Raw genomic sequence first — 19,937 nt, 5'->3', positions numbered from 1 at the left:
GCGTCTATAAGGAGCACGAGCTATTGGTGCAGCTCATGGTACAAGATCTATTTGAAATTCAACAGATCGATGTGGAGGTAGTCCCGGTAATTCTTTCGGAAATACATCGAGAAATTCTTTTGTGACGGGAACATCATTGATGCTCTTTTCTTCAGTTTGTACTTTCTCGACGTGTGCTAGAACAGCATAGCAACCTTTTTTTATTAGTTTTTGTGCCTTCAAATTACTAATAAGATGTAGCTTCATGTTGCCCTTTTTTCCGTACACCATTAAGGGTTCTCCTTCTTCTCGTACAATGCGAATTGCATTTTTATAACATACGATCTCTGCTTTCACCTTCTTCAGCCAGTCCATGCCGACTATTACATCAAAACTCCCTAACTCTACTGGTATCAAATCAATCTTAAATATTTCGCTACCCAGTTTTATTTCTCGATTCCGGCATATATTATATGCTGAAATTAATTTACCGTTTGCTAATTCGAGTAAAAATTTACTATCCAACGGCATCAATGGACAACTTAATTTAGCACAAAAATCTCTACTCATATAGCTTCTATCCTCACCCGAATCAAATAAAACGTAAGCAGATTTATTGTCGATAAGAAACGTACCCGTAACAAGCTCCGGGTCTTCCTGTGCCTCTGCCGCATTAATATTGAAAACTCTTCCGCGGCCTTGTCCATTCGTGTTCTCCTGGTTCGGGCAATTTCTAATAATGTGGCCCGGTTTTCCACATTTATAACAAACTACATTGGCATAACTTGCTCCGACACTACTTGCTCCGCCATTACTCGTTCCGACACCATTTGTTCCTTTTGTTCTGTTAAACCCTGGTCCGTAGACCTCACACTTCGCCGCGCTATGACCATTTCTTTTACACTTGTTGCAAAATTTGGTGCAGAACCCCGAGTGATACTTTTCACACCTTTGGCATAGCTGCTTCTGATTGTTGTTGTTGTTGCGATTGTTATTGTTGTTGGGATGATTGTTGTAGTTGTTGTTGTTGTTGTTGTTGTTGTTGTTGTTGTTGTTGTTGTTGTTGGGCCGTTTGTTGTAGTTGCAATTGATGTTGCGATTGTTGGGATAATTGTTGCGATTATTATTGTAATTGCTGTTGTTGTTGTATTGGTGATTCTTATCACCGTTTTCCTCCCACTTTCTTTTGACTTGCTTCACATTGGCCTCTTCAGCCGTCTGTTCTTTAATTCTTTCTTCAATCTGGTTCAATAGTTTGTGAGCCATTCTACATGCCTGTTGTATGGAGGCGGGCTCATGTGAACTTATATCTTCTTGGATTCTTTCCGGTAATCCTTTAACAAACGCGTCGATCTTCTCTTCCTCATCTTCGAACGCTCCCGGACATAATAGGCACAATTCTGTGAATCGTCTTTCGTACGTGGTAATATCAAATCCTTGGGTTCGTAACCCTCTAAGTTCTGTCTTGAGCTTATTGACCTCGGTTCTGGGATGGTACTTCTCGTTCATCAAGTGCTTGAATGCTGACCACGGTAGTGCGTACGCATCATCTTGTCCCACTTGCTCTAGATAGGTATTCCACCATGTTAACGCAGAACCTGTGAAGGTATGCGTAGCGTACTTCACATTGTCCTCTTCAGTACACTTACTTATGGCAAACACCGATTCGACCTTCTCGGTCCACCGTTTCAATCCGATCGGTCCTTCGGTTCCATCAAATTCCAAAGGTTTGCAGGCAGTGAATTCTTTGTAGGTGCATCCTACACGATTTCCTGTACTACTAGATCCAAGGTTATTGTTGGTATGTAGCGCAGCCTGTACTGCAGCTATGTTTGAAGCTAGAAAAGTACGGAATTCCTCTTCATTCATATTCACAGTGTGTCGAGTAGTCGGTGCCATTTCCTTCAAAATAGTCAAATGGAACAAGTTAATCATACCGAATATTAATAGTAGTTAATAGTATTTCGTAGCATAATATGAACTCATTTATAAAAGCTTTTTCTTCATATTAGTGTTTTATAAGTTTAAATTCGGGTAGTACCTACCCGTTAAGTTCATACTTAGTAGCTAATATACAATTCAACTACTACAATTCTATATGAAAAACTGATTATAATAATATTTCACGTTCAAACTTTTATACAATATTTTACAAACTTACAATACCGCTTATTTTACATAAAGCATGAAATATAGCACACAATAACTTTGATACAAGATAGTTGTGAAGATAATTCTAGCTAGTACACAAGTCGTTCAGCAAAGGCAATAAAGACACGTAATTCATACGTCCAGAAACAAGTCATGCATTCTGGTTTTACTAGGACTACTTCCCATCCTTGGTCTTGTGGAACATAACCGTTATGGCCGTTGATAAGAGAGCGTGTTGTAACGTCATCAAAGGGACGAGGGTTACGTAATGACCAACAGTCTCGTAATAACCTAAAACCCTCATTTCTTACCCCAATTACCGACTCCGTCACTTGTGGGAACGTTTTGTTTAATAGTTGTAGCCCGATGTTCTTTTTCTCACTTTGGTGAGAAGCGAACATTACTAACCCGTAAGCATAGCATGCTTCTTTATGTTGCATGTTAGCCGCTTTTTCTAAATCATGAAGTCCTATATTCGGATACATTGAGTCAAAATAATTTCTTAACCCGTTGCGTAAAATAGCATTTGGGTTCCCCGCAATATATGCGTCAAAGTAAACACATCGTAACTTATGGGTTTCCCAATGTGATATCCCCCATCTTTCAAACGAAAGGCTCTTATAAACCAAGACATTCTTGGAACGTTCTTCGAATGTCTTACAAACTGATTTCACCGTAAATAGTTGTGCCGAAGAATTCTGACCGACTCTAGACAAGATTTCATCAATCATGTCTCCGGGTAGGTCTCTTAAAATATTGGGTTGTCTATCCATTTTGTGTTTTTATACTGTAAAATAGACAATAGTTAGATTCATAAAAAAAATACTTATTAATACAAGCAATTTTTACATATATCATATAGCATAAGCACACTATATTACATATATTACACCACACGAATACAACTATCTTATTCCGACTCGCTCGTTTCTTCTTCTTCGGTTTTGGTTCGTTTTGCCAAGTTTCTAGGGATATATGATGTTCCCCTAATACGAGCTGTCGTTTTCCACAACGGTTTAGAAAAACCTGGTGGTTTAGAGGTTCCCGGGTCATTGTTACAACTTAAGGGCTTCGGGGGTTGACGATACATATAAAGTTCATCGGGGTTGGAATTAGATTTCTCTATTTTTATGCCCTTTCCCTTATTATTTTCTTTTGCCTTTTTAAATTCAGTTGGGGTAATTTCTATAACATCATCGGAATTCTCGTCGGAATCCGATTCATCGGAGAATTGGTAATCCTCCCAATATTTTGCTTCCTTGGCGGAAACACCATTGACCATAATTAACCTTGGTCGGTTGGTTGAGGATTTTCTTTTACTTAACCGTTTTATTATTTCCCCCACCGGTTCTATTTCCTCCTCCGGTTCCTCCTCTTCCGGTTCTGATTCTTCTTCCGGTTCTGATTCTTCTTCCGGTTCTTCTTCGGGAACTTGTGAATCAGTCCAATATATATTCGACTCTTCGTTATTATTAGGTGAGTCAATGGGATTTGTGCTAGAGGTAGACATCTATCACACAATATCAAATCCGATTGGTCCTTCGGTCCCATCAAATTCTGATGGTTTGCAGGCAGTGAATTCTTTGTAGGAGCATCCTACACGATTTCTTGTGCCGTTAGCTGTATTGCTAGATTCAGAGTTATTGTTGGTATGTAGCGCGGCCTGTACTGCAGCTATGTTTGAAGCAAGAAAGGCACAAAATTCCTCTTCGCTCATATTCAAGGTGTGTCGAGTAGTCGGTGCCATTTCCTTCAAAATAGTCAAATGAAACAATTTAATCATACAGAATATTAAGAGTAGTCAATAGTATCTCGTAGCATAATATGAACTCATTTATAAAAGCTTTTTCTTCATATTAGCATTTTATAAGTTTAAATTCGGGTACTACCTACCCGTTAAGTTCATACTTAGTAGCTAATATACAATTCAACTACTACAATTCCATATGAAAAACTTGATTATAATAATATATCACATACAAATATTCTTCAAACTTACAACTTCGCTATATTACATATAACATGAAATATAGTACACTATGATACAGGACAGTTTTGAAGATAAATCTAGTTAATACGCAAGTTGTTCAGCAAAGGAAATAAAGATACGTAATTCATAAGTCCAGAAACAAGTCATGCATTCTGGTTTTACTAAGACGACTTCCCATCCTTGGTCTTGTGGAAAATAACTGTTATGACCATTGGCTAGGCAGCATGTTGTAATGTCGTCAAAAGGACGAGGGTTTCATAATGTCCAACAGCCCCGTAATAATCTAAAAACCTTGTTTCTCACCCCAACTACTGAATCCGTCACTTGTGGGAAAGTTTTATTTAAAAGCTGTAATCCGATGTTCTTTTTCTCACTTTGGTAAGAAGCGAACATCACTAACCCGTAAGCATAACATGCTTCTTTATGTTGCATGTTAGAAGCTCTTTCTAATTCACGAAATCCTATGTTGGGATATGTTGAGTCAAAATAGGTTCTTAACCCGTAGCGTAAAATTGCATTTGGGTTCCCCGCATTTAACGCTTTAAAGAAAACACGGCGTAACTTACGGTCTCCCCAATGTGATATACCCCACCTATCAAAGGAAAGCCTTTTATAAACTAAGGCATTTCTAGAAAGTCTTTCAAATGTTTGACGAGTTAATTTCGCCATAACTAAATGTGCTGATGAATTTTGACAGATTCTAGACAAGATTTACTCAATCATATCCTCTGGTAGGTCTTCTAAAATATTCGGTTGTCTACCCTTAACGTCCATTTTATACTGTAAAATAGACAAGGATTAGATTCGTAATAGATAATTAATAAACAATACAAGCAATTTTTACATAGAACATAAAAGTACAAGCACACTACAATACATATAATACACAACATGATTACAACCCTCTAATCTGAATCACTGGTTTCTTCTTCTTCGGACTTGGTTCTTTTCCCTAATTTTCTAGGGATATATGATGTTCCTCTAATACGAGCCGTCGTTTTCCACATTGGTTTAGAAAAATCTGGTGGTTTAGAGGTTCCCGGGTTATTGTCACGATATTGAAAATACGGGTGTTGACGGTACATATAAAGTTCATCGGGGTCGGAATCAGATTTCTCTATTTTGATGCCCTTTCCCTTATTACTTTCTTTTGCCTCATTAAATTGGGTCGGGGTAATTTCTATAACATCATCGGAATCCTCATCAGGATCCGATTCATCGGAAAATTGATAATTTTTCCAATATTTTGCTTCCTTAGCGGAAACACCATTGACCATTATTAACTTTGGTCCATTGGTTGAGGATTTTCTTTTATTTGACCGGTTTTCTGTGTTTCCTACTATTCCCCCTCCGGAACCTCTTCATCTTCCGGTTCCTCTTCTTCTGGTTCCTCTTCTTCCGATTCTTCGGGAACTTGTGCTAGAGGTGAGTCAATGGGATTTGTGCTAGAGGTAGACATCTATCACACAATATCAAACATGTTAAGAGATTAATGAAATGTCCCGTTCTTATTGATTAAAAACGTTCCATATTAATTGATTTCGTTGCGAGGTTTTGACCTCTATATGAGACGTTTTTCAAAGACTGCATTCATTTTTAAAACAAACCATAACCTTTATTTCATAAATAAAGGTTTAAAAAGCTTTATGTAGATTATCAAATAATGATAATCTAAAATATCCTGTTTACACACGACCATTACATAACGGTTTACAATACAAATATGTTACATCGAAATCAGTTTCTTGAATGCAGTTTTTACACAATATCATACAAACATGGACTCCAAATCTTGTCCTTATTTTAGTATGTAACAGCGGAAGCTCTTAGTATTCACCTGAGAATAAACATGCTTTAAACGTCAACAAAAATGTTGGTGAGTTATAGGTTTAACCTATATATATCAAATCGTAACAATAGACCACAAGATTTCATATTTCAATACACATCCCATACATAGAGATAAAAATCATTCATATGGTGAACACCTAGTAACCGACATTAACAAGATGCATATATAAGAATATCCCCATCATTCCGGGACACCCTTCGGATTTGATATAAATTTCGAAGTACTAAAGCATCCGGTACTTTGGATGGGGTATGTTAGGCCCAATAGATCTATCTTTAGGATTCGCGTCAATTTGGGTGTCTGTTCCCTAATTCTTAGATTACCAGACTTAATAAAAAGGGGCATATTCGATTTTGATAATTCAACCATAGAATGTAGTTTCACGTACTTGTGTCTATTTTATAAATCATTTATAAAACCTGCATGTATTCTCATCCCAAAAATATTAGATTTTAAAAGTGGGACTATAACTCACTTTCACAGATTTTTACTTCGTCGGGAAGTAAGACTTGGCCACTGGTTGATTCACGAACCTATAACAATATATACATATATATCAAAGTATGTTCAAAATATATTTACAATACTTTTAATATATTTTGATGTTTTAAGTTTATTAAGTCAGCTGTCCTCCTTAGTAACCTACAACTAGTTGTCCACAGTTAGATGTACAGAAATAAATCGATAAATATTATCTTGAATCAATCCACGACCCAGTGTATACGTATCTCAGTATTGATCACAACTCAAACTATATATATTTTGAAATCAACCTCAACTCTGTATAGCTAACTCCAACATTCACATATAGAGTGTCTATGGTTGTTCCGAAATATATATAGATGTGTCGACATGATAGGTCGAAACATTGTATACGTGTCTATGGTATCTCAAGATTACATTATATACAATACAAGTTGATTAAGTTATGGTTGGAATAGATTTGTTACCAATTTTCACGTAGCTAAAATGAGAAAAATTATCCAATCTTGTTTTACCCATAACTTCTTCATTTTAAATCCGTTTTGAGTGAATCAAATTGCTATGGTTTCATATTGAACTCTATTTTATGAATCTAAACAGAAAAAGTATAGGTTTATAGTCGGAAAAATAAGTTACAAGTCATTTTTGTAAAGGTAGTCATTTCAGTCGAAAGAACGACGTCTAGATGACCATTTTAGAAAACATACTTCCACTTTGAGTTTAACCATAATTTTTGGATATAGTTTCATGTTCATAATAAAAATCATTTTCCCAGAATAACAACTTTTAAATCAATGTTTATCATAGTTTTTAATTAACTAACCCAAAACAGCCCGCGGTGTTACTACGACGGCGTAAATCCGATTTTACGGTGTTTTTCGTGTTTCCAGGTTTTAAATCATTAAGTTAGCATATCATATAGATATAGAACATGTGTTTAGTTGATTTTAAAAGTCAAGTTAGAAGGATTAATTTTTATTTGCGAACAAGTTTAGAATTAACTAAACTATATTCTAGTGATTACAAGTTTAAACCTTCGAATAAGATAGCTTTATATGTATGAATCGAATGATGTTATGAACATCATTACTACCTCAAGTTCCTTGGATAAATCTACTGGAAATGAGAAAAATGGATCTAGCTTCAAAGGATCCTTGGATGGCTTGAAAGTTCTTGAAGCAGAATCATGACACGAAAACAATTTCAAGTAAGATTTCCACTCGAAATAAGATTGTTATAGTTATAGAAATTGAATTAAAGTTTGAATATGATTATTACCTTGTATTAGAAAGATAACCTACTGTAAGTAACAAAGGTTTCTTGATCTTGGATGATTACTTGGAATGGATTTAGAAAACTTGGAAGTAAACTTGCAATCTTGGAAGTATTCTTGATTTTATGAAACTAGGACTTTTGAAATTTATGAAGAACACTTAGAACTTGAAGATAGAACTTGAGAGAGATCAATTAAATGAAGAAAATTGAAGAATGAAAGTGTTTGTAGGTGTTTTTGGTCGTTGGTGTATGGATTAGATATAAAGGATATGTAATTTTGTTTTCATGTAAATAAGTCATGAATGATTACTCATATTTTTATAATTTTATGAGATATTTCATGCTAGTTGCCAAATGATGGTTCCCACATGTGTTAGGTGACTCACATGGGCTACTAAGAGCTGATCATTGGAGTGTATATATCAATAGTACATACATCTAAAAGCTGTGTATTGTACGAGTACGAATACGGGTGCATACGAGTAGAATTGTTGATGAAACTGAACGAGGATGTAATTGTAAGAATTTTTGTTAAGTAGAAGTATTTTGATAAGTGTCTTGAAGTCTTTCAAAAGTGTATGAATACATATTAAAACACTACATGTATATACATTTTAACTGAGTCGTTAAGTCATCGTTAGTCGTTACATGTAAATGTTGTTTTGAAACCTTTAGGTTAACGATCTTGTTAAATGTTGTTAACCCAATGTTTATAATATCAAAAGAGATTTTAAATTATTATATTATCATGATATTATGATGTGCGAATATCTCTTAATATGATATATATACATTAAATGTCGTTACAACGATAATCGTTACATATATGTCTCGTTTCAAAATCATTAAGTTAGTAGTCTTGTTTTTACATATGTAGTTCATTGTTAATATACTTAATGATATGTTTACTTATCATAATATCATGTTAACTATATATATAACCATATATATGTCATCATATAGTTTTTACAAGTTTTAACGTTCGTGAATCACCGGTCAACTTGGGTGGTCAATTGTCTATATGAAACCTATTTCAATTAATCAAGTCTTCACAAGTTTGATTGCTTAACATGTTGGAAACACTTAATCATGTAAATAACAATTTCATTTAATATATATAAACATGGAAAAGTTTGGGTCACTACAATTAATATATCACATAATATTTACATGTTAATAATATATAGTTTCCAACAAAAATGTTAAGCAATTATTTTTTAAAGAAAACACGGTCGAAGTCCAGACTCACTAATGCATCCTAACAAACTCGATAAGACACACTAATGCAAATTTTCTGGTTCTCTAAGACCAACGCTCGGATACCAACTGAAATATCCTGTTCATATTGATTATAAACGTTCCATATTAATTGATTTCGTTGCGAGGTTTTGACCTCTATATGAGACGTTTTTCAAAGACTGCATTCATTTTTAAAACAACCATAACCTTTATTTTATCAATAAAGGTTTTGAAAACATTACGTAGATTATCAAATAATGATAATCTAAAATATACTGTTTACACACGACCATTACATAATGGTTTACAATAGAAATATATTACATCGACATATGTTTCTTGAATGCAGTTTTTACACAATATCATACAAACATGGACTCCAAATCTTGTCCTTATTTTAGTATGCAACAGCGGAAGCTCTTAGTATTCACCTGAGAATAAACATGCTTTAAACGTCAACAAAAAATGTTAGTGAGTTATAGGTTTAACCTATATATATCAAATCGTAACAATAGACCACAAGATTTCATATTTCAATACACATCCCATACATAGAGATAAAAATCATTCATATGGTGAACACCTGGTAACCGACATTAACAAGATGCATATATAAGAATATCCCCATCATTCCGGGACACCCTTCGGATATGATATAAATTTCGAAGTACTAAAGCATCTGGTACTTTGGATGGGGTTTGTTAGGCCCAATAGATCTATCTTTAGGATTCGCGTCAATTAGGGTGTCTGTTCTCTAATTCTTAGATTACCAGACTTAATAAAAAGGGGCCTATTCGATTTCGATAATTCAACCATAGAATGTAGTTTCACGTACTTGTGTCTATTTTGTAAATCATTTATAAAACCTGCATGTATTCTCATCCCAAAAATATTAGATTTTAAAAGTGGGACTATAACTCACTTTCACAGATATTTCCTTCCTCGAAAATAAGACTTGGCCACGGATCGATTCACGAACCTATACAAATATGTACATATATATCAAAGTATGATCAAAATATAATTACAACTATTTTTATTATGTTTTAAAGATTTGAGTGTATTAAGTCAGCTGTCCTCGTTAGTAACCTACAACTAGTTGTCCACAGTTAGATGTACAGAAATAAATCGATATATATTATCTTGAATCAATCCAAGACCCAGTGTATACACATCTCAGGCTAGATCACAACTCAAAGTATATATATTTTTGGAATCAACCTCAACCCTGTATAGCTAACTCCAACATTACTGCATATAGAGTGTCTATGGTTGTTCCAAATAATATATATACATGGGTCGATATGATATGTCAAAACATTTGCAGGTATCCCAAGATTACATAATATATTAGAATACATGTATAATACAATATAAGTTAGCTAGGATATGATTTGTATAGATTTGTTAAACATTACCCGTAGCTAAAAAGATCAAAAATATCCAATCTTGTTTTACCCATAACTTCTTCATTTTAAATCCATTTTGAGTGAATCAAATTGCTATGGTTTCATATTGAACTCTAATTTAAGAATCTAAACATAAAAAGTATAGGTTTATAGTCGGAAATTTAAGTTACATGTCAATTACTAAAGAGGTAGTCATTTCCGTCGAAAGAACGACATCTTGACGACCATTTTGAAAAACATACTTTCACTTTGAGTTTAACCAAGATTTTTGGATATAGTTTCATGTTCATATGAAAAATCATTTTCCCAGAAGAACAACTTTTAAATCAAAGTTTATCATAGTTTTTAATTATCCAAACCAAAACAGCCCCCGATTTCACTACGACGGCGTATATCCGATTTTATGGTGTTCATCGTGTTTCCAGGTTTTAAATCATTAAGTTAGCATATCATATAGATATAGAACATGTGTTTAGTTGATTTTAAAAGTCAAGTTAGAAGGGTTAACTTTTGTTTGCGAACAAGTTTAGAATTAACTAAACTATGTTCTATTGATTACAAGTTTAAACCTTCGAATAAGATAGCTTTATATGTATGAATCGAATGATGTTATGAACATCATTACTACCTCAAGTTTTCTGGATAAAACCACTGGAAATGAGAAAAATGGATCTAGCTTCAAAGGATTCTTGGATGGCTTGAAAGTTCTTGAAACAGAATCATGACACAAAAACAGTTAAAGTAAGATTTTCACTCGAAATAAGATTGTTATAGTTGTAGAAATTAAATCAAAGTTTGAATATGAATATTACCTTGAATTAGAAAGATAACCTACTATAAATAACTAAGGTTCCTTGATCTTAGATGATTACTTAGAATGGATTAGAAAGCTTGGAAGTAGACTTGTAAACTTGGAAGTATTCTTGATTTTTATGAAACTATACTTATGGAATTTATGAAGAACACTTAGAACTTGAAGATGGAACTTGAGAGAGATCAATTAGATGAAGAAAACTGAAGAATGAAAGTGTTTTTAGGTGTTTTTGGTCGTTGGTATATGGATTAGATATAAAGGATATGTAATTTTGTTTTCATGTAGATAAGTCATGAATGATTACTCATATTTTTGTAATTTTATGAGATATTTCATGCTAGTTGCCAAATGATGGTTCCCACATGTGTTAGGTGACTCACATGGGCTACTAAGAGCTGATCATTGGAGTGTATATACCAATATTACATACATCCAAAAGCTGTGTATTGTACGAGCACGAATACGGGTGCATACGAGTAGAATTGTTGATGAAACTGAACGAGGATGTAATTGTAAGCATTTTTGTTAAGTAGAAGTATTTTGATAAGTGTCTTGAAGTCTTTCAAAAGTGTATGAATACATATTAAAACACTACATGTATATACATTTTAACTGAGTCGTTAAGTCATCGTTAGTCGTTACATGTAAATGTTGATTTGAAACCTTTAAGTTAACGATCTTGTTAAATGTTGTTAACCCAATGTTTATTATATCTAATGAGATGTTAAATTATTATATTATCATAATATTATGATATATTAATATATCTTAATATGATATATATACATTTAAATGTCGTTACAACGATAATCGTTACATATATGCCTCGTTTCGAAATCATTAAGTTAGTAGTCTTGTTTTTACATATGTAGTTCATTGTTAACACACTTAATGATATATTTAAATATAATTTTATCATGTTAAATATAGTGTATCAATATCTTAATATGATACATATGTATTTAGTAGACGTTATCATAACGATAATCTTTATATATATCATTTCGAGTTTCTTAACTTAGTAATCTCATTTCTTATGTATATCACACATTGTTAATATACTTAGTGAGATACTTACTCATCATAATCTCATGTCAACCATATATATATGTCTATATATACCACAACATGTAGTTTTTACAAATTTGTAACGTTCGTGAATCGCCGATCAACTTGGGTGATCAATTGTCTATATGAAACTTATTTCATTTAATCAAGTCTTAACAAGTTTAATTGCTTAACACGTTGGAAAAAATTAGTCATGTAAATATCAATCTCAATTAATATATATAAACATGGAAAAGTTCGGGTCACTACACCATCAGTTTGTGGATGATAGGCAGTACTCATGTCTAGACGAGTTCCTAATGCTTGCTGTAATGTCTGCCAGAATCTTGAAATAAATCTGCCATCCCTATCAGAGATAATAGAGATTGGTATTCCATGTCTGGAGATGACTTCCTTCAAATATAGTCGTGCTAACTTCTCCATCTTGTCATCTTCTCTTATTGGCAGAAAGTGTGCTGATTTGGTGAGACGATCAACTATTACCCAAATAGTATCAAAACCACTTGCAGTCCTTGGCAATTTAGTGATGAAATCCATGGTAATATTTTCCCATTTCCATTCCGGGATTTCGAGCTGTTGAAGTAGACCTGGTGGTTTCTGATGCTCAGCTTTGACCTTAGAACACGTCAAACATTCCCATACGTATTTAGCAACATCAGCTTTCATACCTGGCCACCTAAAATGTTTCTTAAGATCCTTGTACATCTTTACCGTTCCAGGATGTATTGAGTATCTGGTTTTATGAGCTTCTCTAAGTACCATTTCTCTCATATCTCCAAATTTTGGTACCCAAATCCTTTCAGCCCTATACAGGGTTCCGTCTACCCGAATATTAAGATGCTTCTCCGATCCTTTGCGTATTTCATCCTTTAAATTTTCCTCTTTTAAAACTCCTTGTTGCGCCTCCTTTATTTGAGTAGTAAGGTTAGTGTGAATCATTATATTCAAATCTTTTACTCGAATGGGTTCTCTGTCCTTTCTGCTCAAGGCGTCGGCTACCACATTTGCCTTCCCCGGGTGATAACAAATCTCAAAGTCGTAATCATTCAATAATTCAATCCATCTGCGCTGCCTCATGTTCAATTGTTTCTGATTAAATATGTGTTGAAGACTTTTGTGGTCGGTATATATAATACTTTTGACCCCATATAAGTGGTGCCTCCAAGTCTTTAATGCAAAAACAACTGCGTCTATGTGACGATCCGAAAATTTTTAATCAAATTTAAACTTAATCTTTATGTAGTTCCGACACGATAAGCAAAGTCAGTAATGTTGAATCTTAAATTTTTTTTTTTAACTGTTTCATGAATGCAATTGACCTTTGACCATTGCCGATGATTCACGAACAATTTATTTGAAAATAACTAAGTAATTATATATATACATATATATAAATGTAAGTATATATAATAATTAAAAATAATAAAATAGGATTTAAACATTTGAATTAAAGAAGTAAGATAATATATATTATACAATAAAAACTTATTATGTAATAATTATGGAATTTTGAAGTACATATAATTATATATTTTAAAAGCTTTGAATACATTAGTTAGAATTAATTGTTAACAAAGTTGATAACGAATATTTATATAATAGTAGGATAATATGTGTTCTATGCATAATTGTTGTAATATAAATAATTTATAAATACAAATTTATAATATTTTTTCTTATCAACTTGTTATATTAATATTATTATCAAACTAATACTAATAATAATACTATGGTTATTATTATGATTACGAATGTTTTAATAAATAAATGATTATAAAAATAAAAACTATAAATACAACTATTATGATTGAAACCATAATTACGTGATAATTTTAAAAGGATTAATAGTTATTATTATTATCTTTAGTATTATTAATAATATTAACATTATTAATATTATTAGTATTATCATTTAAATTGTTATTAGTATTATTATCATTTAACATTAATATTATTATTATTGTTTGTTCCATCAATTTTATTAACATTATTTACTATTATTATTGTTAATATAATTATAATTATTATTATTATTAGTATTATTATTATTATTATTAATATATCTATTAATTTTTAATACTAATTAAATATAAAAATATATATATATATATATATATATATATATATATATATATATATATATATATATATATATATATATATATATATATATATATATATATATAAAATAGTACAGACAGATAACTGAAGTTGTTACCTATCTCACTGATAATGCCAAAAATGAACACATATTTTATAGCATTACTCTCCAAGAAAGACAAGATTTTAGTTGCAATTGTTCAAATTACAAGCGATATTCGTTTAAATATTAAAAAGTGAAGACAAAAGGCAGATTCGACGAATTGAAGACAAAAAGGTCCAAAAAGCTCAAAAGTACAAGATACAATCAAAAAGGTTCAAATTATTGATGAGGAACGTCTAAAAATGACAAGAGTACAAGTTACAAAACGCAAAGTACACGATATAAAATTGTACGAAAGGACGTTCGAAAATTCGGAACCGGGACATGAGTCAACTCTCAACGCTCGACGCAACGGTGTAAAAATTACAAGTCAACTATGCACAAGAATAAAATATAATATTTAAATAATTCATAATAAGAATAATATTAAATAATAAAAAGTTGTTAATTGAGCATAGTTCAGGGGTCGTAAGCGAAAATTCAATTTAACATTTTGCCTATAAAAGGCGACGTATTACGATCAATTAAACACAACCTTTTTCTATCATTTTTTTTTATCTATATATCGATCCCTTTTTCTATCCTAAAAATCTATTATCAATATCAATATCTATAATTCTCTATCATAATGTTAATGTAATCAGATATAACAATAATCTTAATTTTAATTTTAAATTATGATAATAATAAGATTTATGATAGAGATCGTTTGAGTATGTAAAGTCGAAATTATGTCCGTGTAACGCTACGCTATTTTTAATCATTGTAAGTTATGTTCAACCTTTTTACATTAATGTCTCGTAGCTAAGTTATTATTATGCTTATTTAAAACGAAGTAATCATGATGTTGAACTAATTACTAAAATTGGGTAATTGGGCTTTGTACCATAATTGGGGTTTGGACAAAAGAACGACACTTGTGGAAATTAGACTATGGGCTATTAATGGGCTTTATATTTGTTTAACTAAATGATAGTTTCTTAATGTTAATATAAAGATTTACAATTGGGCGTCCCTATAAATTACCATATACACTCAATCGGACACGATGGACGGGGTATTTATATGTACGAATAATCGTTCATTTAACCGGACACGGGAATGGATTAATAGCCACTAGAATAATTAAAACAGGGGTGAAATTATGTACAAGGACACTTGGTATAATTGATAACAAAATATTAAAACCTTGGGTTACACTCAGTCGACATCCTGGTGTAATTATTAAACAAAGTATTAAAATCTTGTTACAGTTTAAGTCCCCAATTAGTTGGATTATTTAACTTCGGGTATAAGGATAATTTGACGAGGACACTCGCACTTTATATTTATGACTGATGGACTGTTATGGACAAAAACCAGACGGACATATTAAATAATTCAGGACAAAGGACAATTAACCCATGGGCATAAAATTAAAATCAACACGTCAAACATCATGATTACGGAAGTTTAAATAAGCATAATTCCTTTATTTTATCTCTTTTTCCGCATTTTTAATTATCGCACTTTTATTTTATGTCATTTAATTTATCGCACTTTATTTATTGTTATTTACTTTACTCTTTAAATTAAGTTATTTTTATATTTTACATTAGGTTTTAATTGCGACTTAAGTCTTTAAAATCGACAAACCGGTCATTAAACGGTAAAAAACTCCCCCTTTTATAATAATAATACTACTAGTACATATATATTTTTTTGTATTTTTTACAAATATTGTGTGTAAAAATATAGCGTTAAACTTCACTAGCTCCCTGTGGAACGAACCGGACTTACTAAAAACTACACTACTCTACGATTAGGTACAATGCCTATAAGTGTTGTAGCAAGGTTTAAGTATATCCATTCTATAAATAAATAAATATCTTGTGTAAAATTGTAGCATATTTAATAGTATTTCGCACTAAAAATAATACTATTTTGTATACACCCCCTACGACATCAAGTTTTTGGCGCCGCTGCCGGGGACCGCTAAAACGCTATATTTTTAATTTATATTTGTGAAAATATAAGTTTAAAAAAAAAAAAAAAAAACATTTAAAAAAAAAACGTAAAAAAAAAAAAAAAAATTTCGTTTTTAAAAAAAAAAAAAAAATTGTGTAAAAAAAATCGTTTTTTTTTTTAAGAAAAAAATTGTTTTTTTAAATAAAAAAAAATTAAAAAAAAAAAGTTTTTTTTTTTTTATTACCTTTAGATTTTTAGACTCTAGTTACAATTTTTAGTATTAAGTTTAGTTTTGCCATAGTTATTTTTATTTCTAGAATTTTTAGGTTTGCCGTAAAATCCCTTAAGTGCTTATTCCTTAGACTAAGATTTAGGTGCCTTAGAATTTTACGACGCCATTTTTCGTACTACTTTCTTATTTTTATTTTTCGACATTTATTTTTCGACCTTTTATTTTTCGACACTTTTCGACGCGCAATCTATTTCTTTCTTATTTCTCGACACTCTAGTTTTTAGGACTTAGAATTTTATCTACTTCTTATCTAATTCATCCAAACGGAGAGAAAAATTATTTAAGCGGTTAAATTAATAGACGTTGACATTTTTCTGGTTCGTAGTAATAGTTGGATTTGTTAGTGGCTAGTTGTGGGCTTCCGATTTAAAGGGTCCTGGCTACCTGCTACATCTTTTGGCTATTCGAAACGTGGGCAAAATCAGAAAAGTCTATTAATTGGACAACTTATATAAGTTTTTCTTATTTTTATAACTAATAGGATATTCTGTGAATGCACCGAGCAAAACGTTCGCCGCCTGTCATACGTTCACCACCTGTAACTCGATCAAGACATTTAGCAAATATCGCCGCCGTTGATTTTTCTTTAGAATCGTCATCCAGTCGACCGAATACTCAAACTCAAATTTCCGATAACCCAGTTTTTGAAAGCAACCTCACAATTGAGAATCGGAGAATACTCAGGGACAATTCCGAGACCCTGATCCATTAATTATTCCTCCAGAACCTCCAATCATTCAAACAGAGATTGTTGAGGAAGAAACCATTAAATCAGAATCCTCTAGTGATTCAGAATCAACACATCCAATCATGAAAAGTCTGGAACCTCTAAGTATGGAAGATCGAATGAGAGCTAAACGCACTGGCCAAGGTCACGCCATTATTAAGCCAGAAGTTAATGCCCCAGATTATGAAATCAAAGGACAAATTCTACACATGGTAACTAATCAGTGCCAATATAGTGGTACGCCGAATGAAGATCCAAACGAACATCTTCGTACCTTTAATAGGATCTGTACACTATTCAAAATCCGAGAAGTGGAGGATGAACAGATCTATCTCATGTTGTTTCCCTGGACTTTAAAGGGAGAAGCCAAAGATTGGTTAGAATCGTTACCTGAAGGGGCGATTGACACATGGGATGTTTTAGTTGAAAATTTTCTTAAACAATTCTTTCCGGCATCCAAAGTCGTGAGACTTCAAGGAGAAATTGTTACGTTCGCGCAAAATCCAAATGAAACATTATATGAGGCGTGGACAAGATTCGGAAGGATGTTGAGAGGATGTCCTCAACACGGATTAGATACTTTTCAAATAGTACAAATCTTCTATAAAGGCGTAGACATCGCCACACGAAAAGACATCGACATAACCGCTGGTGGATCCATTATGAAGAAAACTGCAACTGAAGCTTACAAAATTATTGATAACACAGCCTCCCACTCGCATGAGTGGCACCAAGAAAAAGATATCTTTCGATCATCTAAAGCGGCTAGAGCCGATTCTAGCCATGACTTTGATTCCGTTTCCGCAAAAATAGATGCTTTCGAAAGACGAATGGAAAAGATGAATAAAGATATTCACGCAATACGAATCAGTTGTGAGCAATGCGGTGGACCACACTTATTGAAAGATTGTCACATTGAACCAACGATGGAACAACGAGAGAATGTTTCCTATATGAACCAAAGGCCGGGAAATAATTATCAAAATAATTATCAACCGCCAAGGCTAAACTTAAATCGAAATCAAAACATTCTTTACAATCCAAAAGGACCCGAAAATAACTGGTATAACCAACAAGGTCCGAATAACCAACCGACTCAAAACAACACTTTCAATCAACAAAGACCTATCTTGTATAAACCACCACAACAACCCGAAGAGAAAAAGCCAAATCTAGAAGAAATGATGACAAAGCTGATTGAATCTCAAACACAATTCATTACATCTCAAACCCAAACGAACGAGAGGTTTGATCAGTCATTAAGAACTCAACAAGCTTCCATTTTGAATCTTGAAAAACACGTAGGTACTCTTGCTAGCATGATGAGTGAGAGGGAACAAGGAAAGCTACCGAGTAATACTGAAGTAAATCCTCGGAATGAGAATGTTAATATGGTTTCAACGAATTCTGAAAAACCAGCACCAGAAGATGGGAAGGTTTTAGATGAGAGTAACAATGAAGAAGTTACACCACCACCACCCGAGTATGTAAAGCCAGTGGTGGCACCATACAAACCACCCATCCCGTTTCCAAGAAAAGGAGTTGAGTATGAGCAAGTGATAGGTAATAAAGATTGTGATACCTCTGGAAAGAAGAAGAAGAAAAAGAATAAGAAAGTGCAAGAAACAAAAGCCGTAAATATAAACCCGGTGAAGACAGTTCCACCAAAACCTCCACCTAGGGTAGGTGATCCGGGTGAATTTATTGTTCCTTGTCTACTTAGTGATTGTGTCATGTATGATGCACTAGCAGATTTAGGTGCAAGTGTAAGTGTTATGCCTCTTTCCTTATATAAGAGATTAGGTGTAGGTAAGTTAAGTCCAACGGATATGAGTGTTCGACTCTTTGATCAAACCATTAAGCACCCCGTTGGAATTGCTGACAACCTACCCGTTCAAGTAGGCAATTTAACCTTTCTAGTCGAATTTATTGTCATTGACATAGAAGAGGACCCAAACATTCCTCTAATTTTAGGTCGGCCATTCTTAGCGTCTACCAAGGCGTTATTTGATGTAGGAAATGGAAGAATGACACTTAAAAGTGGTGCCAAATCGATCACCTTTATGATTCGAAAGTCTAAATCTCCACCAGCCAAAACCGTTGAACCAGTAAAAAAAATTGGTAAGAACCATGTGCTTTTACCAACTCCAACGGTAATACTTAGCAATAATGAAACGCCTAAGTGTGGGGAAAATGAAGTAACACCTAATGATGACATGATAACAAAGAACCCCGTTGTTGATACGAAATTAAATGATCCCGTTATTAATAGTTCAATGAAGAAACTTATTAAACGGATTCGCGATGCTAGAACCAAGGGGAACTTTAAGTTATGTAACCGGTTAGTATCCAATCTATCACCTAAAGAAAAGGAGAAACTAGTTGAAATTGTGGATATTACACAGGAATCCGACCAATGGCTTAAAGAAAAAGTCACGGATATGCAAGTTGATTATGGACCAAGAGAAATTAACGATGAAGTTAATCACAATTTTGACACCACGGCTA

The sequence above is a fragment of the Rutidosis leptorrhynchoides genome, chromosome 2 (genome assembly GCF_046630445.1).
Source record: "Rutidosis leptorrhynchoides isolate AG116_Rl617_1_P2 chromosome 2, CSIRO_AGI_Rlap_v1, whole genome shotgun sequence".
Lineage (NCBI taxonomy): Eukaryota > Viridiplantae > Streptophyta > Magnoliopsida > Asterales > Asteraceae > Rutidosis > Rutidosis leptorrhynchoides.
The sequence above is the reverse complement of the archived record's forward strand: the minus strand, read 5'-3'. Positions refer to the sequence as shown.